The sequence below is a fragment of the Loxodonta africana genome, chromosome 7, assembly GCF_030014295.1.
Source record: "Loxodonta africana isolate mLoxAfr1 chromosome 7, mLoxAfr1.hap2, whole genome shotgun sequence".
In the NCBI taxonomy this organism is placed as follows: Eukaryota; Metazoa; Chordata; class Mammalia; order Proboscidea; family Elephantidae; genus Loxodonta; species Loxodonta africana.
Genome location: NC_087348.1, coordinates 45,356,235 through 45,379,533, shown reverse-complemented (window position 1 = coordinate 45,379,533; position 23,299 = coordinate 45,356,235).

The window sequence follows — 23,299 nt, the reverse complement described above, 5'->3', positions numbered from 1 at the left end:
AGAAGTTTCTTTATTTGGAATCAAGAACACCACAGCTGGAGATGGTGATGGGGAATAGAGAAAGAAATAAAAAGGCAGTAAAGAACAAGTGGCATCAGACATGACTGAGAGCTTTCAGCTAAATCAGAAAGCTATTCTCCAGAGATAACACGCTTTACACGAAAAATGTGCTTTTTACTACTGGGACAGGGAAGGATTAGTGAGTGTGTGAGAGCATAAGGGCCACCTTTGGCATGCATTGGCATTCAAATCAAGGCAAGCCATTTGCAAAACCCAGTAGCATGTCTGTTTGAATTATTCAATTCTACCAAGCACCACTCCAAAGGGATAGCAACGTCACTTATCACTAGTCAGGGGAAATCTAGGGAAATATAATGGGAATCCCAAAAACATTTAAAGGGAAAAAAATAGAAGAGCCAGTCCTTGTAAAGCTTAAATCACTATGCTTCTTTCTCATCGCCACTCCCTCTCAGATGAAACCAGAGAAAAGATGCTTTAGATGATGTTGTATTATACAATTGACAATATCTGCAACCTACCACAAACATTGCCATTTGTTTGGCTGAATAAATATATGACCACAGGGAAATAACTCTGGAAAATTTACTGACTGTATGGTGTTTCAGGAATAAACCTGGGAATCAACTTTATGATACAGATGGTTGCAGCAGAATTATGCCACAGTGGGTTCTTGGAAATGAATTCTAAAACCAACTAGTTTAGGTTCTAAAATGATAGTGACTTACTTATGATAATTGACTAGAACTTGAGTATTATCCCTTTATATTTAATACGGCCGAGCTTCTAAATATTTCTGAAGGAATTTAGGGTTCAGGCAATTGCAGCTATTGTATTTCTCTTTGGGGATTTTGCACGGCACTGGCCTTACAATTTTGTGACACTTGAAATTGGTCAAACGTACTCTTCCTGAACCTGGGTATAGCAATTTATGTGCCTTGTCAAATTACAGCCATTTATTTACCAGTGTTTAAATTTCTATTAAGCCATTTCATCAAAAAGGCTGAGTAGCACATATTTTCTTATATTTGCAGTAACTTCCTCGGTGCCACGTGGGATGAAACCACATTAAATGGATACATTAAAGTGACACGCAAATAAAAACAAATCTTCCATTTCATTTTAACTGATACAGACACCCAGTAAGCATACTTTTTTCTTCTAGTGGTTTAGAAATGTGTTCTAAATCATTATTTATAAAACTAATAAAAGGCAGAAGAATGTGGTAGTTAAAGACACTGAACATTAATATTCATTATGAGGGTCAAACTCCTCTTATCTCTTATTAATACGCCTAATAAATCTCCATGGATAGGTAATCAACATTTTTACAAAAGTAACTCCATTTCTCAAATTTGCAAATATTCATTCATACGTATGAGTGTGTGTGTATCCACCACCTGGATGTCTGCTTGTTGTACTGTGATGGCTTGTGTGTTGCTATGATGCTGGGAACTGTGCCACTAGTATTTCAAATACCAGCAGGGTCACCCATAGTGGACAGGTTTCAGTGGAGCTTCCAGACTAAGACTGACTAGAAAGAAAGGCCTGGTGATCTGCTTCTGGAAATTGGTCAAAGAAAACTTAAGGATCACAATGAATATTGTCTGCTGTAGTGCTAGAGGAAACCCCGGTGGTGTAGTGGTTAAGTGCTACGGCTGCTAACCAAGAGGTTGGCAGTTCAAATCCGCCAGGCGCTTCTTGGAAACTCTATCGGGCAGTTCTACTCTGTCCTATAGGGCCGCTATGAGTCAGAATCAACTCGACAGCAGTGGATTTATTTATTTTTTTTTTTCTGTAGTGCTAGAAGATGAACCCCTGAGGTTGGAAGGCACTATACAGTAGCCACAACAATGGACTTAAACATACCAACAATTTCAGTGATGACACAAGATCTGCAACTCTTCATTCTGTTATACGTGAGGTCGCCACGAGTTGGAGCTAACATGATGGCCGCTAACAACCACCACCACACATGCACAAAATACATATTATTAGTCAGGTGTTAGGAGTTGAATTGTGTCCCCCAAAAAGATAAAGATAAATTGAAATCCTTAGTTTCCTGAAACTGTCATTAAAACAAACAAACAAAACACAAAGTGAGTAGTTTTAAAGAACAGAAATTTATTTTCTCGTAGTTCTGTAGGCTAGCAGTCTGAGTCTGATTCCAGGGGTGTTCCCTCTCTCTCTCTCAATCAGCGCTAGGGGAAGATACTTCCTTGTCTCTCTCAACTTCTGTAGTTTCAGGGCATTGCTTGGTATTCCTTGGCTTATAGATGAGCCTCACATACTATCTTTCCTCTGTGTGTGTGTGTGTGTGTGTGTGAGAGAGAGAGAGAGAGAGAAAGAGAATGAGAGAGAGAGAATGTGAGAGTGTGTTTTTTATAAAACATTACTTAGAAACGATTAGGATTACGACCACCCTACTGTGTAGCTATGAGTCAAAATCGACTCAACGGTAAGGGGTACTGTAGTATGACCTGCTTTAACTTAACTGGTAACGTTTACAAGGAAAACCCCTATTTCCCCAAACAAGGTCACATTTGCTGGTGCAGGGGTTATGGCTTTAACATATCTTTGTGGAGGACACATTTCAACCCATAATGGTAACCATGTTTGCAAATAGAGTATTTGAAAGTGCTATCAGTTAAGTTTGCATGAGGTCACACTGGAATCAGGTGGCCCTTAATCCTATATGCCTACTGTCCTTATAAAAGAGAAGAAGTCACAAGAAGAGACAAAGAAACAGAGGAACATTGCCATGTGACACTGCAGCTGTAAGCCAAGGAATGCCTGGAACTACCAGAAGCTAGGAGGAAGGCGTGGGACAGATTCTCCCTCAAGGACTCAGAAAAATCCACACGGCCAACACTCTGATCTCAGACTCTTAGTTTCCAGAAATGTCAGACAATACATTTCTGCCGCCTACCATGTGGTATTTTGTTACAGCAGCCCTAGTAAATAAAAACACCAGTTATTACATTATTCCAGGTATGTGGAAGTAAAAAGAAAACCTCTCTCTGAACTTCTGGAGCCTATTGTTTAGAAACTATTTATTTTTCTCAGAGTTCAATGATCAGAAAACCTACCCCCACTCATTTACAAAGATTTTTTATATGCATCATCTCATTAATTTAATCCTCATAACAGGGAGGAATACTATGCCTATTTTCAAGAAGTAAAGTCAGTTGATAAGTGAATGAAAATCTGCCTGCGGAAGAATGCGAAGGAGGATGTGGGGTGTAGTAGAGAAGGGATTCATTGTCAAAAGTAGTTCTGTTTTAGCCACTTAAGTAATACTGTCAGTCTATAAAAACTTGTTTGACCAATGTAAATGGAAGATAAAGAGAGTCACTGTTGTTCAGAAATGTTTCAGAGATTATTGGTGAAAGAAGCACACAATGCAAAACAACGAGTAAAACATACACTGCATTGTGTGATTTACAATAAAAACCAAACTAAACCTGTTGTCATCAAGTCAGTTCTGACTCGTGGCACCTCCTTGTGTGTCAGAGTGGAGCTGTGCTCCAGAAGTAAATTGCCAAGTCTTTCTTCCAAGGCACCTCTGGGTGGATCTTTCAGTTAGAAGCCAAGCGTGTTAGCCTTTTGTATCACCCAGGGACACCAGTGCAAGTATGCAACCTAAGTCAATACTTGTTGGTAAACTGGTTGGTTGATATTTGACAGCATTTTATCCAAGTTTTAGGAATAAAGCCATCTAGTTAGACAATGCATTTTGCTAAACAATGTGTCTGTCATTCACTTCTTGGTACTCTAACTTGAAAATGAGGAAAGATAAATGTAGACTTAGGAGCTAACATGAAGTATTAGATTGTCAAATAGAAATCACACAAATCAGAGATCTTACCCAGTATTGATGTTTACTAATAATTTCGAGGATGCAAACCTTCAAGAGACATAGTGTCAGACTGAGCTCTCAGACATAGGAGGGCAGTTTCGAGTCCTTTCATTTCACATGACCATCAAACATACACCTTCTGTACCAGAGTAATAAATGAAATCCAAAAATAAGGCTCTTGGTCATCTCACACAGTGAGGGACATTTTGTTTTTTAAAATAAGTTAAAACTGTATAACTTACTTGATATTCTCCAGGTAGCTATGACTCATAAAACCATAGATTCTAGATTTGTTTACCATGCTGTTGTTTTCAGCTACTGTCTAATCAACCCCTGAGTCAAAGAGACATCATGTACAATGGAATGAAATGCTGCCTGGTTTTATGAATCTTCCACTGTGGGCCATAGGGCTTTCACTGGCTGATTTTTAGAATTTTATCACCATACCTTTCTTCTCAGTTCATCTTAGTCTGGAAGATCTTCTGAAACCACATAGCAGCACTCAGCCTCCACCCACAGATGGGTGATGGCTACACATGAGGTGCATTGGCTGTGAATTGAACCTAGGTCTCCTGCATGAGAGATGAGAACCACTGAACCACTACTGTCCCCATGTGCAAGCCTAAATCAGTGTCATCCTGCTAAAAGCATTCCATAGAGAAATACTCTCTTCCTATAGAGTACCAGTACTATATTTACTAAGAAGTCCAGTTATCAGAATGTTCACAAGGACATTAGACTTGACCAACTTCCTTGTTTTTTTTTTCCCAAATTGCCCCCAGAAACTTGGGGAGAAATGGATCACAGACAGGCTGCTTTAACAATGTGAACTTTAAATCTTTTATCATGAAATTACCAGTAGGACTGATTAGTGTGACCCTCTTTTTATGAAAAATTTGTGGATATATTTCATATTCAATTGTGATTTGGGGGGCAGGGCCTTAGTCATCTAGAGCTGCTGTAACAGAAATACCACAAGTGGATGGCTTCAACAAAAAGAAATTATTCTCTCACAGTCTAGTAGGCAATGAGTCCAAATTCAGGGCATCAGCTGCAGGGGAAGGCTTTCTCTCTCTGTGGGCTCTAGAGGAAGGTCCTTGTCATCAGTCTTCCACTGGTCTAGGAGCTTCTCTCTGCAGGAACCCTGGGTCCAAAGGATGCGCTCTACTCCCAGGGCTGCTTTCATAGTGGTATGAAGTCCTCAACTCTTTGCTCACTTCCTTTTTATCTCTTATAAGATAAAAGATGGTGCAGGGCACTTCCCAGGGAAACTCCCTTTACATTGAATCAGGGATGTGACTTTAGTAAGGGTGCTGCAATCCCACCCTAATCCTCTTTAACATAATCTAATCTTGTCTCATTAACCACAGACAGAGATTGGGATTTACAAAACAGGGAAATTACGGTCACAAAATGGAGGAAAACACAATGCTGGGAATCATGGCCTAAACAAGTTGGCATATATTATGGGGGGACACAATTTCAGTCCATGACAAGGAATTATTTAATAATGCTCTATGTGAACTCTGAGTCTTTCTTAAAAATAACTTAATACAATATAAAGGAATGCCATAGAGAAATTTTTGTTTAACCTATGTAAAGTGAAAAAAAGTTTGCATGTACTGCATGGGTTAATGGAACCATATTTGTACATACTGAAAAATCAAATGCAGTGCCATATTACCTAAAATATTTGCATATACCTGAGTATATTAAGTACAAACAATTTCAAAGTGTAGGTATAAAAGCAGTTATTACTTATTCACGCAGGCTATAAAGGATACACACGATGATGGTTAATGTTATATGTCAACTTGGCTAGGCTATAATTCTCAGTGGTTTGGGAGAAACTGTGTATCACCTTCCATTTTGTGATGTGATGTGAACAGCCAATCAGTTGGAACAGTTTCCTGGGTGTGGTTTGCATCCATGATACAAACAAATGTTCCAGAAAAGCTAGCTCTCTTTTCTGATCCTTCAGTCTCCTTCGTGTCTGGCTCCAGTTCTTGGGACATAAGCCAGCAGGGGCTTAAAGACCTGCAGATTTTGGATTCACCAACTTCCACACTCTGTGAGCCAGCAGAGGCCTCCTGCCCATCACCTGGCCTGTAGGTTTTGGGTTTTTCAGCCCCTAAAACCACTCAAGCCTGTTATCTAACACATGAATTTGGGATTTGCCAGCTCCCACCACTGTGTGAGCCATTTCCTTGAAGTAAATCTCTCTTTAACCAGCTGTTATCTAGATGATTTTGACTCATGGCAACTCCAAGAGTGTCAGAGGAGAACTGTGCTCCACAGGTTTTCAGTGGCTGGTTTTTCAGAAGTAGATTGCCAGGCCAAATCTCTCTACATATACCTATATATACTTAACTTGTTTTGCTCCCCTAGAAAACCCAGGCTAAGACACATGTTGTTGGTAAAAATAATGCTAATTCATTTTATGTATTTTTGTTCTTTTTCTAGTTATAGTTCAGTACGTAATTATTTGACTCAGTTTAGTGATAAAGGCCACAACTCATCAGTCAGTTTGTCTGCCTTCTCAAAGTAGAATTGAGCATAATGACATGAATGGAGTAGACCTTTCAGGACCTCCATTTGCTGATGTAACGTGACTCAAAATGAGAAGAAAAAGCTGCAAACATCCATTAATAATCAGAACATTGAATATAAGAAGTATGAATCTAGGAAAATTGGAAATAATAAAAAATAAAGAGAAGATATAAAATCAATATTCTAGGCATTAGTGAACTAAAATGAACTGGTATTGGCCATTTTGAATTGAACAAGCTGGGAATGACAAAATGAAGAGGAATGGCATGACATTCATCATCAAAGAAAACATTTCAAGATCTATCCTCAAGTACAATGCTGTCAGTGATAGGATAATATTCATACTCCAACAAGGAATATCAGCTAATATGAATATTATTCAAATTTATGCAACAAGCAAATTTATGCACTAATGCCAAAGATGAAGAAATTGAAGATTTTTACTAACTTCTGCAGTAATGAAATTGATCAGACACAGAATCAAGAAATGTTGATGATTACTAGTGATTGGAATACAAAAGTTGGAAACAAAGAAGAAAGATCAGTAGTTAGAAAATATGGCCTTTGTGATAGAAATGACGCTGGAGATCGCATCATAGAATTTTGCAAGATCAATGACTTTTTCATTGCAAATACTTTTTTCAACAATATAAACAGCTACTACACATGTGACCTCCTCAGATGGACTACACAAGAATCAAATCGACTACATCAGTGGAAGGAGATGATAGAGAAGCTCAATAGCATCAGTCATAGCAAGGCCAGGGGCCAATGAGGAACAGACCATCAGTTGCTCATATGCAAGTTAAAGATGAAGCTGAAGAAAATTAAAACAAGTATGAGAGAGCCAAAGTACGATCTTGAGTATATTCCACCTAAATTTGGAGACCATCTGAAGAATAGATTTGACAGGTTGCACACTAATGACTGAAGACTGGATGAGTTGGGGATGACATCAAGGACATCATGCATAAAGAAAGCATAAGGTCATTAAAAAGATAGGAAAAAAAGAAAAGGCTAAAATGGATGTCAGAAACTCTCAGACTTGCTCTTGAAGGTAGAGTAGTTAAAAGTGAAAGGAAGAAATGGTTAAGTAAAAATACTGAACAGAAGATTACAAAGGGCAGCTCGAGAAGACAAGCTATTACGATGACAGTTTTAACTCCAAAGACCTGGAGTTAGAAAACCAAAACGGGAGAACAGGCTTGACACTTCTCAAGCTGAAAGAACTCAAAAAAAAAATCAAGGCTCGAGTTGTAATATTGAAGAATTCTATGGGCAAAATATTGGATGACACAGGAAGCATCAAAAGAATATGGAGGAAATACATGGAGTGTCTGTACCAAAAAGAATTGGTCGACATTCAACCACTTCAAGAGGTAGCATATGACCAAGAACTGAAGGTATTGAAGGAAGAAGTTCAAGATGTACTGAAGGCACTGGTGAAAAACAAGGCTCTAGGAATTGACGGAATACCAACTGAGAAGTTTCAATAAAAATATGCAACCCTGGAAGCGCTCACTCGTCTATGACAAGAAATTTAGAAGACAGCTACCTGGCCAACTGATTGGAAAAGATCCGTATTTGTGCCCATTCCAAGGAAAGGTGGTCCAACAGGATGGGAAGGTTATCTAACAATATCATTACTATCATAGGCAAGTAAAATTTTGTTGAAGATAATCTAAAAACAGTTGCAGTAGTACATCTACAGGGAACATCATAATAAACAGAGAACAGATTTAAGTTGCCAAGGATTTCATTTTACTTGGATCCACAATGAATGCCCATGGAAGCAGCAGTCAAGAAATCAAAGGATGCATTGTATTGGGCAAATCTGAGGCAAAAGACCTCTTTAAAGAATTAAAAAGCTAAGATGTCACTTTGAGGATTAAGGTTCCCCTGACACAAGCCATGGTATTTTCAATCTCCTTATATGCATGCAAAAGCTGGGCAATTAATAAGGTAGATGGAAGAAGAATTGCTGCTTTAAATTATGGTGTTGGTGAAGAATATTGAATATACACCATAAACTGCCAGAAGAACAAACAAATCTGTCTTGGAAGAAATATACCCAGAATGCTCCTTAGAAAGAAGGATGGCTAGATATCATCTCACATACTTTACACATGTTATAAAGAGGGACCAGTCCCTGGAGAAGGACATCATACTTGGTAAAGTAGTGGGTCAGCGGAAAAGAGGAAGACCCTCAATGAGATGAGTTGACACAGCGGCTGCTACAGTGGGCTCAAATTTAGCAACGATTGTGAGGATGTGTGGGCCAGGGCAGTGTTAGGTTCTGTTGTACATAGGATCTCTGTAAGTCAGAATTGACTCAAAGGCACGTAACAACAATAACAGTGATAAAGGAACTTCCACAAAATTGGTGGATATTAGCATAATCTGAAACATAAATTCCATGGACATAACAAGGATTATGCAATGAAATTGATTTCGGTACCAATTACAGATATGCTGATTATTAGCTATGTGGCTTTAGGAAAATTATTTCTTCTCTCTGAATGGTAATCTCACCACCTGTAAAAACATACTTCGACACTTGTATTTATTTATTTATTTTTTCATGCAAGAAATGTTTACCTGTTTTATGTCAGAGGGTGTGCTAGACACTGGAGCAAACGCAGAGAATCATTTCTAACCTTCATGGACATAACACATAAGTCGTTGTGAAGATTAAATAGTATAATGCATATGCCTTCAATATACATTAGGTTAATTTTCTTATTTTCAAAATAGCATTAATTTCTCTTTTATAAATTGATAGAAACATGTATTAAGCTATTATGCCAGGAATTCTGAAGCATCTGAGTTTAATATATTTGTAGGCTAATAAGTCAGTCTGTCTAGATTCATAGTTATTTGCATTAAGACCTGAAGTCTCTGAGTGAATTCTGACTCATGGAAGCCCCATGTATTACAGAGTAGGATTGCTTCATAGGGTTTCCTTGGCTGTAATCTTTATAGGAGCAGATCGCAGGCCTTTCTGTGGTCTGGTGTCACTGGGTGGGTTCAAACTGCCAACCTTTACGCTTGTGGTCAAGTGTAAACTGTTTGTGCTACCCAGCGACTCTTTCAACTCCAAGGGAAGGAAATAAGAGATCCTACATTAACTTTAATTCTAATCCGTGTTTTGAAAATCAGTTATTGCCAAGGACATGCATTATAAACTTAATAGGCATTCATTATAATATTAACAATGGTCCAATATAGGTACCATTTGTTTAGGGTGTTTTATCCAATAGTACCTCGTAAGGGAGAATGGGAAAAAAGCATGAGTTGCGTGTCTGAAAATGCTTAATGCCTTAATAATTCTATGGGAATTGTTTGCAATATATCAACAGCATGAAATTCCCAGGGTTAAAACAAGGCTAACCAGCAACAACAAAGGGTTTTAAAAGGATAAGTAAGTGTGGGAATAAAATCTTAAAAGTATTGGCCTGAAATTTGCTGAAGTGATAACCTTTGTTTTCTATTTCAGTCATTGTTGTAGCAGGAGGTGATTTCATAAACTTATATACAGCTTCAAAATAAATACTTCCCTTCTACACCAAGGCAGGACCATATATCAACCCTGAGGACACCGTCAAGAGGAATAAGTAGAGTCAACTGTAGTGATGCTGTTGATAAACTAGTTGATGACCCAAGATGTAGAATATACCTTAGAAAAGGGAAATATAAAAAAGGGGCATGACCACAAAGACTTACCCAACTCCTGACCCCGAAACACAGATGCCTTGAGAAATGACAGTCATCTTGGAAAACTATCAGACAACAGAAAGAATTAAGAAAAAAAAGAACAATAAGAAGAATCACAAACTTCTAAATACAGAAGTTGCAGAAAGTATCAAGAACACTTACACAGCAGGAGAAATTATATTTATGCAATGCTCTGGAACACTAGTGATTTGCATATCATTTTTGCCTGATTTATTAACCTTAATGAGTGCTTATTAAGCATTTAGTGATGAAAGATGTTATTTGAAATAATAACAGAGTACAAGGTATTATTATGCAAATGTGTATGACAAGGTGTACAGCTGCAAATTTTATTTCTTGCTGGTTTTACTTCTGTGGTATTCTCTTTTTTCCCTGTTTCCAATACTATAATCCATTAATCATTTGGCATCTACAGCAACGTAACTTCCAAAGTGCTCCAAAAGTAATTTTCTCAAGCTTAGCATGGCATTCAAGGCCATCTATTTGTTTATCCCAATCTGTCTTTGTCCTTTTATTTTTCATTACACATTCCATCTGTCATACCTCAGCCACACCAAGGGTGCACTTTTCCTCGTTGTTGTCTCTTGAAATTCTACCCATTTTTATAGGCCTACACCATCTGTTGCCTTTTTCATGATTTTTTTCCTGCATATTCTACTCAATATTCCTATCTCTCTTTTTTAAAGACCTCAGAACTTTATTTATTACTCTTTTGTAGACTTAATATTTGTATGGCTATTTGCTATAGGGTTGTTATGAGTCGAATTGATAAGACAGAAATGGGTTTTGGGTTATTGCCTATTAACAATTAATCTTTTTCCCAATTACTACTGTAAATTCTGAGAAATCAGGAATACACCATGTTTACGTGCCTTATAAAGAGCCCTAGTGGAGTAACAGTTAAGCACTTGGCTGCTAACCTAAGGGTTGGCGGTTCAAACCCACCCGGAGGCTCCTGGAGAGAAAGACCTGGTTATCGGCTCCTGTTAAAGATTACAGCCAAGAAAACTCTACGGACAAGTTATACCCTTTCACATGTGGTTGCTATGAGTCAAATTAATTCAGTAGCACTTAAGAACAACAATAACATGTCCCTTATAGTCTAGGGCACTAAAAAAAAAATTCTTAAATTCAGTGAAAATAATGTAATCATTTAAATACTAAATGTGTATTATTTAAAGTCATAAAACAATGAAATTCCCAAGCACACTTCCAGCTGCTTAAAGATGACCTGGTACCAGATAACCATCCAAGGAAGATCTGGAGGGAAAGGATTGTGGCTTCAATTTTGAATGATACTGTATTTCTCTTTTCCTGTTTCTACCCTTGATTTCTCCATTAGCATAAATAAGTTATTACTGAACTGCTTATTGTAAGAAAATCTAAAATAGGGATCTTTGGATTTATTAAAATGTATAATGGAGAATTATTGTTTTTAAAACAAAAATTTTTACTTTTTAAGTAAATTATCACCAAATGAAATGGGAGGAATATGTACAAACATGCATAAAGATGTTGAGAATCATACTGCGTATATGAAAGGCAGCTGGTGTTCACGATACAAAACAATATAGTGATAACTTAATACAGGGGAGCATTCAGGGGAGCCAGCATTTCTCCTTTGGTGACAATAGAGGCAAATCCTGTCCCTTTAGTAATACAATGTTTTTGAAGGGGTACCCTAGACTCTTATGGATTTACATATTTCATAATGAGGGTAGAATGATACTAACGATGAATCGGAATTGACTTGACAGCAACGGGTCTTGTTTTTTGGGATCAAAGTCATAACCAAGCAAATATTCAATTCCAGTGATAGGCTCAGGATTTCCATATAAATGTTTTCTATCTGTAAAACATACAAAATATTGGACCATAAACTGTCAAAATCTCCAGGAATAACCTAGTACAAATCCATCATTTTGCAATTAAGAAAGCTGTGATTTAATGAAGTGAAGCAGTTTGCTTAAGTTCACACAAATAATGATGGTGTTAATACTACACCTCAATTCTCTGGTTTCTACAGGAAAAAAGTTTTATTACATTTCTCACATATATTGCAGGGATAGACACCCAATAAATATTTGCTAAATTAAGTATTGTTTTTTTATGCTCTTGTGCTCACTTATTTACTTTATTAAATCATTTGTTCTTTTAAAAACGTTCTTGAGCATCAACTCTATGCTGCTAATACATGTCAATAACTAAGTCGATCAGTCCCACCATCCATTACCTTGCCATCTTCACTGAAGAAGGATAATAACCATTTTTTTTTAATATTACTAAGAAACACAGTGTTAGGGCTGCTCATTGAGAAACTCATTTACTAGGAAAAAAATCGCAGAAATGTGGACGCAACTATGAGGTCAAGAGAAATTGAGTTGTGCTATCATGGAAAGAGATGGTTCCGAATCTGGAAGACTGACAACCTGGAAACACAAGCAAAAGAAAACTGTCTCCAAACCGGTAGCTAGCACACACACAGTGTTGTTCTAAGACAGTATGTCAATCCAACGACAAAGTGTGGTATCTTTCAACATCACTAGGATTTTAAAGGGAAATTTAGGGAGTTCTGAGTCTTTTCCCACAGGAAAAGCCACCTGCCTGAGTTCATAATCATTTTCAATTTGTAAGAGTACAAATTATTTTATGAGACATGAGCAGATGTTCAAGCATCAAGGCAAAAATCTGTTCCACTAAGAGAAAGCTTTTAGAATTCTCAGAATGGTCTCCTCGCATAATTAAATCTGCTCATCATTTCACGGGCTCAACTCTCTACAACAGTAAGAGTCCTGAAGAAGTTACAGCATACAGCCACATACAGCAAAATTATATAATCATGAATTTTTTTCATAGTTGTTCTTAGAACAAAATATCAAAACCTTAACCTCTTTAAAAGATTTACATGCACTATTATCAGAGAAGAGAAATTTTTCCTTCATCTTGAAAGGTTTTGGTTTTAAGTCTTGATATATATCAGGAATGCCTTCTGGTAACCAATCTAATGGATACAATTCACATCATGATGCGAAATATTTTCCCACCAGTATCTGAATCCCACCAGCACCAAAGGCTATAGATGGCAAAATTACGAGCTTTGAGTTTAAGTAATTTTTTTGTTGCTGCTTTTGTTTTAACTCTTAAGAGAAATGATGATTGAAACTGTCAACTAAAGTTAATAGGTTAAGTAGGAATAACCACAACCATTGAACGAAATATGAAAGTATTGTACCAACTTGGAAAAGACAAAAATTGTTGATATCCACATTTCTGGATCTCCATCCAAACAGAAAATGAATAATTTAACAAAACTTTGTGGCTTTTTACTTAATAAAGATAATGTGGTTTGGTTGAAATGATAGGGATAACTTGCGTTTACGAATATTCAGTTTATTAACACTTTACCAACCACTGCAGTAGAAGTTTAAACTACACATGAGAGACTTTCTTAGCAGCCTATTTAAATCCCTAAGTCAATGAATACTCTCCCTTTCTGATGGAATCAGGGCCTAGAATGCTTCCCTCAAACCTGCCTGTACGAATTCTAGGTTTACTTGTTGAATTGTATGCTTACCAAGAGTCTTTTGGGTTTGCCCCCAAATGTGTTACACTTATTATAATAAACAAAATGCCATGCTTACTCTGATTAAAAATGAATTCTAAAAGAAAAGGGGCTTCTATTTTTATTCAAACTAAGTTAAAAGATTTTGACTCTATAAAGATATAAAGGTTAGCCACTAAAACATAATTGCTCTCAAAATAGATTAGAAAGATGTGATTATAAAAGACTGAGAAGAAAAGCTGTAAAAAAAAAATCTACAAACATTTCATACTCATCCATTTACAAGTGTTTTAAAATTTTAAATTCACCTTAAAGAGACCAAGGCTGGAAACTGTGGAAGATATATCAATGGTGTGTTTTTTGGCAAGAAAGATGATATGAATCTCCATAAGCTGACTCATATTCAAGTTCAGAATCCTTGGTCTTACATCAAAAAATTGGATACAGAATATATATTTAAAAAAAATGTTTTAAGCTAAAACAAAATATTTAAGGTACAAAAATATCACTTTCTTATGATTCCCAGCTTCAACTGGCTTTTTCAATAACTCACAAACTATTGGACTGAACATAGCTGCAAAATGCTCGTGGATTTTACCTGAATCAATACGAGAACTTTCTCCATTTGTCTTCGAGGCTTGTAGGTCATTCAGATTTACGAAGCAATAGATATTAAGAAATTGTGTTATTGTTCATACCTTTGTTCTGGGCTTTGTGACTCCTAAATACTACTGATACTAAAACTATTAATGACTTAATATCATTATAAATTTAAATAAAACAATTTAAACTCTCTGAAAGTACTTTTATCCTTGCAAGGTTAAAAAAGTCTAAATTATTTCACTGAAGAATCATGATAAAATCTATTCAGTTTGCAAAAATAATTTACATTGAAATTTTAGAGGTCAGTGAAATGTTTTCCATCTCTGCAGACCAGAAATTACCCTGTGATAGGTTTGTTTATGGGCATTCTAGTGGTGCAATTGTTAAGCGTTCTGCTGCTAACCAAAAATTTAGTGGTTCAAACCCACCCAGAGGCTCTGAGAGAGAAAAGACTTGGCACTCTGCTTCTGTAAAGAATACAGTCTAGAAAACCCAGTGAGGCAGTTCTACTCTGTCCTGTACGGTCGACTTCATGGCATACACAAACAAGTTTGTTTAGACTGAGTCCCAGGATATTAGTTGAAGTAATTTAGCCATTTTGTTATCCTCTGGGCTTCTTCCATTCAAACTGCTAAAGAAGAGAGGATTTCTAAGTTAGTTAGGCTGTCTTCTTTCTCTCCCTCCCTCCCTCCTTCTCCTTATTTCCTTCCTTTCCTCCTTCTTTTATTCAACAAATATTTACATTGCACTTACTATGTTCATGCCAATTTCCAGGCTCTCGTGAATCAAATAAAGTCTTCAGCCTCAGCAATCTTACAGACTGGTAAAGAGAGAGACAGCACACAAATAATGACACAAATATTAATTAACTACAATTATGATAATTGCTGTGAAGGAGAAGTGCATGGTGTTAAAAATGCATAAGAGGGAACTAATTAAACTAGTCTGTGGCAGCGGGGAGGACTTCATTGGAGGAGGTGACATTAAGATGAAATCTGAAAGATAATTTAAGTGAGCCAGGAGAAAAGGGGACCGGGGAATGATTATTCAAGGCAGATGTAACAGTGTGTATAAAGGCCCTTTTGAAGCAAATATTGGCTGGGGAAGAAATCAAAAAAATAATGATCAGAATTCTTGTAATATTAGGTGAGGGTGTCATGAAGTGAGATCTAAGAAAAATCTGCATCAGACTGCATAGGTGGGCCCTTGGTAAAAATGTAGATTACTGGGACTTACTCACTACCTACTAAGTGAATATCTGGAAAGGGATTCTGGCAACTGCCTTCACAGCAAACACTCAGATGGTTGTTATGAATAATACAGGTAGTTTGAGATTCACTGATTTAGATTAATTTTACCTTCCAAACTGACTACCTGTCAAATTCAAGAAATGGCCTCACAAAGTCAAGTTTTACAATCCAAATCAATTTTGGAAACGTTGTTTTTAGTTTCCATCTTGTCAATTCTGACTTACAGTGACCCTATGTATAGCAGAAGAAAACACTGCCCAGTCCTGTGCCATCCTCATAATCATTATGCTTGAGCCCATTGTTGCAGCCACTGTGTCAATTCATCTTGTTCAGGGTCTTCCTCTTTTTTGCTGACCGTCTTCTCTACCAAGCATGATGTCCTTCTCTAGAGACTGATCTCTCCTGATAATATGTTCAAAGTATGTGAGACATAGTCTTACCATCCTTGGAAACATTAGTTTTTTAATTTTCTTTCTTTCTTTTTCTTCTCCTCCTCCTCCCCCCGAAGACAATATCAAAGAATTATATCCAGGGAATGTAGTCAAAACTTTACTCTTCCTTTTAACTGGTGGTTTACTTTCTCCTCATAAACTATCAAAGGACGAGGTAGGAATATCTATTTCTCTAATGTTACGCTTCAGACATGGTGGCCCAAAAAGGTTAATTGTGTTTCCAGGAATAACAGTTTGCCTAAGGTAGTGTAAAGGTCCTCTGACTCCAATGCTCAGGCTCTTGTCCCTTAGATCCCTCCCGTCCTTTTTCTTTTTCATCTGGGGATCATTAGGATTTGTTCTGTTTTCCAAATAGCACTTTTCACGTGAACTAGATCTACCATCAAAGAAAAAAAAAAAATAGGAAATGCTAAATGTTGAACTTTTCACAGGTGATGTTTTCAGAAATCGATGTCAAGAATAAAATAGCTGTTGGCAGTTACAACTGTTGGATGTCATTTTAAAAAACAATTGCCTAGGGAGTCTTCTTGGGTTAAAGTTTTCACATAAATTGGGGAAAGCTGGCTGCTTGCTCTCCTTTCTGACCTCCTCTCACAGGCATCTTTTATATAGTTACTTAGCACTGTTGGTCCCCATATCTGCCGAGCTCTTCCTGGCCTACAGAAATGATAATAGTCAAGGAAGGAAAACTCCAAATTGGACAGTCATAAAAATTATGGAGAATGTTCTCATTTATTAACAGATGTTAAAATTATAACTTCTCCCAAGCATGGGTGATTCTAATCAGAGTTGTAAAATGGAACTAACCTTCTCCCTAGAGATTTGTGAAACATATCAGGTTCAGCTGTATGTAGGGATAAGAAGTTGTAAAGAAATTTTGCCAAGAAGCGTACTTCTAAATCTCTGAAACAGCAACTAGTCTTTATGATGGATCCATTTATGCGTTCACTTCTGTGAAGGGGAATAGTATTGAGTCACCACATTGAAAATTCATGTTGTGGACAAACTCTAAGGTGGTCTCAATGTTCCCCATCATCTAATTTTCATGTTCTAGTGTAAGAACTTCTCTTGAGTATAAGCTGGGCCCATCACCTTCTTCTAAGCAATAGAATACAACAAAAGTGACAAGTTATATGTGATTAAAATGTATCTGATTACATTAAAGAAGACTATAATGTCCATCTTTGGTGAAGAACTTCTCTCTCTTGCTGGCTTTGAAGAAGCAAGCTACCAAGCTGTGGTTGCCGTATGGAAGAGGCCACATGGCAACGAATGGGAAGACACCTCTGGATGACAACCATCAAGGCAGAAGTCATTCCGCCAGCCTTCGAGGAACCAAATTCTGCCAAAAACTGAAAGAGCTCAGAAGCATATGCTTCCCCAGTTGAAGCTCAGAAGAAACCACAGCCCCAGCCAAAAGTTTGATGGCAACGTTGTGAGACTCTAAGTCCGGGACCCAGGCTGGCTCTGACCCACAGAAACCTGAGATAATAGATGTGAATTTATGGTCATATTGTTAAGAGCAGTAGATAACAAAAGTACCTCAGCAAAGCAGTAATTATAGTCCAGCTTCTCTTATACGAAGAAGAACGGGCCATCAGGATTGGAGGAAGACTCATTAGCAACCTGCGTTATGCAGATGACACAACCTTGCTTGCTGAAAGTGAAGGACTTGAAGCACTTACTAATGAAGACCAAAGCCCACAGCCTTCAGTATGGATTACACCTCAACATAAAGAAAACAAAAATCCTCACTACTGGACCAATGAGCAACATCATGATAAACAGAGAAAAGATCGAAGTTGTCAAGGATTTCATTTTATTTGGATCCACAATCTACAGCCATGGAAGCAGCAGTCAAGAAATCAAAACATGCACAGCGTTGGGCAAATCTGCTGCAAAGGAGCTCTTTAAAGTGTTGAAGAGCAAAGATGTCACCCTGAAGACTGAGGTGCGCCTGACCCAAGCCATGGTATTTTCAATCACATCATATGCATGTGAAAGCTGGACAATGAATAAGGAAGACCAAAGAATCGATGCCTTTGAATTGTGATATTGGTGAGGAATATTGAATATACCATGGACTGCTAAAAGAATGAACAAATCTGTCTTGGAAGAAGTACAAACAGAATGCTCCCTAGAGGCAAGGTTGGCGAGACTGCGTCTTACATACTTTGGACATGTTGTCGGGAGGGATCAGTCCCTGGAGAAGGACATCAAGCTTGGCAGAGTACAGACAGGGTCAGCAGAAAAAAGGAAGACCCTCAACGAGGTGGGTTGACACAGTGGCTGCAACAATGAGATCAAGCATTACAACGACTGTAAGAAGGGCTCAGGACCGGGCAGTGTTTCGTTCTGTTGTGCACAGGGTCACTATGATTCAGAACCGACTTGAAGGCACCTAACAACAACAACAACAAAGCAGTAGTTTGTATAGTGTTCTCAATAGCAAGGAGTTTGTTGTCTGAAGTAGAACAGCTAAGTCCCAAGCTAGATAATCAAACACAAAAGGGAGGATGATCCAAAGTGTTTGGGGGTTGGCTTCCTCTTTTCAGTGTGTGGGGTTTGAATAGGCACTGACACAGTAATACAGCAAAGAAGTTGAAATCTGCTTTTTTGTTTTCACCCACTTCTAATAAGTGGCTTTCTTCTAGCAAACACTTTTATGACCTGACCTCTGCTTATCTCATAGCCTTGTAACTAGACAGTTTCCTTTCATCTCACTTCCACCAAACTTGTTTTTTAAGTTCAACTAAACCAGTCACGGGAGCACAGTCATGAGTTAGCTTATGAACTATCTACAGTTTCTGAGCACTTGATCTGAACTCATCTGAACTTTTTTTTTTTTTCCAAATTCTTTCACTTCTCTTTCTGCTACCCATTCTTCATGTCTGAGCTTAAACATTACTTATTATAACAGGCTTTCCATGATCCTCTAAGTCTGGCAATTCTGGTTGAAGAGTTCTTCACTGCACTCCAATAAACAGTTAACTCTGCCATAGTATGCTTATCTCTTTATTGAACGTTTCTCTTCATTGTCTTGTCTTCCCCACTGGAATGCAAGTTGAATATAGACAGTAGTGTCCTAGGAACCTATTTATCTTCTATTTTGTATTACATGGCATGATGTATGCTCAAATAATTTTATGTTCAACCCTTTCAAGATCTAATTATTTTCCCCTTTGATTTTCCTGTTGATATTATGTGTTGTCACTAATGAAGGCAAGTTGAGTAAAGGACCAATTCAGAATTTTGGTTATGAGTTACGGATTTTGACACACATTATCTGGGATCCCAGATGTCTCAGTAGCCTGCTGATACGAGCCAATGATAAAAACCTTTCTTTTTTTTTCTAATTTTATTTCTTGAAAATTTGCAAAACATGAGGTAAAATGTGAAGGCACCTGGTAATGACTGCACATATAATTTATTCAAGTCTACTTCTTCTTAGGCTTTTTATTATTTTTCATGAAACTTTTCAAAACATGGTACAATAATTCATCCTTACTGCAAAAGCAGTACTTAAATCCCAGATAAATAAAGCCAATAAATAAATGAAATCAAGGTTTTTCTTTTTCTTTTTTAACCTTAAGAGAATTATCACTACAGTGCATTCTTCATTTCTGCAAAAGCAGTACTTAGAGGGAAAATAAATAAAATGAAAGGAATTTGAATCTCAAGGAAATTATTGCCACTATGTGTTCTTCATTATAACAAAAGCTAAGAAGCAGAAACAACTGTCCTGGAATACTGCAGAACTGCTCACAGTGGTGCATTCTACCTGCTACACATGGAAGCAATGATTGGGCCCTTAGACTGAATGCATGGTAAGAATAACTTACAGGAGTCCCAATCTCTTGAAAAGTATCACTGCAATTCCTTAATGGAATAGCATTATTTACTATTCAGAAGCCAGAAAAGAAGGAGCTAGTAATACCTGGAAAAAATGAATGGCATAAAGGAGAAAATGGCCACTATGACTGAATGAAGACCGACAATAGCTTATTCTCACCATAAGTACATTTTCATGAGAGCACAGTAAAAAAGAAACATAGTGAAGAGGCTTAGCTCACAAAAATAAAGACAAACCTGTCAAAACCTGTCAAAATTTTAAGAAAATTCACATATCCGGGAGACATTACCTAAGACGATGCTCAGTCAACACAAAAATTTAGTCTCCCACTCAGGATTTTTGAGTTTCACGCTTTTCAAAAGGCTCCCACCTTGAGGTTAAATATGTTAAATTTGAGGTACCCCCTTTCCAAAGAACTCCAGGGGCATACAAATTGGGTGGGATACTGTCTGTCGCACAGGACTTGAAAGGGTATAATAAATGAAATGGAAGACTGTGATGGGGAAAAGACCAGAAGTATTGGGGTCAGATAAATCTATATTCAAAGTTCATTTTATTTGTGTGATGTTAGATAAATTACTGAACCTTTATTAACCTTGATTTCCTCATCTGGCAACATGAGGATAAATAGCTACCTTTCCATCATCAGTGAGTCATTCAAATATTAATCTCTTTCTCCTGTAAATCTGTATGGAGCTTTTACATTGTGTCAGACTTAACTCTAAAGCTGAGGACACATGCATGTACCCAAGAGTCAAAAATCTTTGCCTTTAAAAGCATAAAACATTCAATAAAGAAGATGGATGAAGTATACAGTATGTTAGGAAATGATAAATGCTAAGGAGAAAAATTAATTACAGAAAAGGGAGAGGAAATATTGTGGGGATTGCAATTTTAGATAAGGTAGCCAGGAAAGCCCTCACTGATAAGGCAACATTTGTGTAAAAACTTAAAGGTGATGTAACAGCAAGATATGGTGATAATTGGGGGAAAAACACTCCTGGGAGGAGTGGGACAATTATAGAGATTAATCTGCTAGAATACTCTGTGAACAATTTCTGGCTCATAGGAGTGCCCAGTAAATAGTTGTAACTACCTGACATCCATTTCCACATTGGTATCTGATACTTTCAAACTACTTACTCATTAATTGCATGTTTCCAGTTTGTCTTTGAACAATGCCCATATCCTGTAGCTGTCAGACTCAATCTGTCTAGTGTACTATGAAAAAGTCTCTCACTTTTGATTTTTCTCAGTGGAAAGTTATATGTTAACTCTGTGGAGGGGCAGATAGGTTCTGAGATATATATATATATACACTTTTTTTTCTTCCAGTTTTCCAGGCAGACTGATGGCACATCAATGACCTCAGGCAAGGACTTCATAAAAAAATCTTGTCATTGTTAGGTGCTGTCCAATCAATTTTGACTCATAGAGAGTCCATGTGACAGAGTAGAACTGCCCCCTAGGGTTTTTTTAGGCTGTAATCTTTAATGCAGCAGATCACTGGGTCTTTCTCCTATGGAGCTGTTGGGTGGGTTCAAACTGCAAAGCTTTTGGTTAGCAGCCTAGCTCTCAAGCATTGCACCACCAGGGCTACTTCAGGATACCTTATAGCTACTAAAACTTCATGGTAAGGATGTAAAGTGTCACTTACAGGGCAGCCCCTGCATTACACTTTGAAGCATAAGTCACAAAAGTTTTATTTTATTTTATTTTTATCTTTTACAGTTTAAACTAACTTTGTCTCTGAGTTCTTATACTTTAGGCCTATGAAAAGCCCAATCCTGGACATTCTTGGGGCTCCAGCACCCTGGAAGTAAAGAGGTCATGTGGAAGCATTGGAAAGTCCTCTCTATTGTCCAAATTAAGGAGGGCCTTCCAGTCTACTAGGTGAATTGCTTATGTGCCCCTCTTGAAGTATAGTGAGGTTGAGAATAACTATGCCCAAGGTTCAGCTTCCCTAAGTCCACCATTCTGCCATCCCACCTAAAGTTGGGTCTTTTCTTGAGACCACTGTCCTGGAGCTGTATTCATTTTCTTACTTTCTGCTCTGCTACATGTTTGAGTTTATGTCTAAATATTTCAGTGCAAGTAGGCCTGCTCTTTATAACAGGTTTGGGCTTTTAGAAAAAGAATCCTGGGAAGAATAGTTCTTGTATTTAATGTCAGTTTTCCTACCCATCACCTATCTCCCCTGAAACAAAGCAGTATAAGCAGACGATTATTTATTGGAGAAGGAAAGGAAAATGGTATAAATAAATAAATAAATAGTAAAAAATATCTAAATTAATATTCCAAACCTTATCAGACCAATATTGAATGTAAACATCTCAAAGAGTATTTATACTAAGTAGAAATCAGCATAAATCAAAATCTGTATGTGATATCAGTTACAGACTGCATCAACTCTCTTTCCTTCATTCCAGTATGGTTTTCTTTTCCATTACCAATGACCATGTATTTCAGGACTATTCTTAGAAATACCTGCAATGTATTCAATGTACATTAAGGATTTTATTCAATATAGAATAATAAACATAAAATCAAGCACATAAAACCTAACATTCTACACCATCAATTTCTATATATTTTGCATCAAAAAGTCACAAATTGAGAAAACATGAAAATAATTTGATTCATTTATCTTCTTGTATGGTTAATAGTGCCCTTGATTTCCTCTAGAAAGTCTTTCTGAACAATGGAGCAGAATCAATGACCCCAAATCAAAAGATAATAAATGAGTCTCAGAGGCTATGTCTAGTAAATACTTCTGTGAAGTTGGTTGCATAAGAGGAAACTAATTAAATGGACCATCAATTGTGCTTATTCAAGTACAAACTGAAGCTGAAGAAAATTAAAACAAGTCCATGAGAGCTGAAGTACAACTTTGAGTGCATCCCACCTGAATTTAGAGACCATCTCTGGAACAGATTTCATGCGCTGAACACTAATGAGAGAAGAACAGACAAGTTGTGGGATGATATCAAGGACATATACATGAAGAATGCAAGAGGTCATTAAAAAAGACAGGAAAGAAGGAAAAGACCAAAACTGATGTCAAAAAAGTCTCTGAAAATTGCTCTTGAACTCAGTGTATCTAAAGCAAGTAGAAGAAATGATGAAGTAAAAGAGCTGAACAGATTTCAAACAGTAGCACGAGAAGACAAAGTAAAGTATTATAATGAAATGTGCAAAGAACTGGAGTTAGAAAACCAAAAAGGATTAAAATGCTTGGCATTTTCCAAGCTGAAAGAGCTGAGGAAAAAAATTCAAGCCTAGAGTTGCAATATTGAAGAATTCTATGGGGGAAATATTGAATAGTACACGAAGCATCGAAAGAAGATGGAAGGAATAAACAAAATCACAGTACCAAAAAGAATTGGTTGACATTCAACCATTTCAGGAGGTTATATG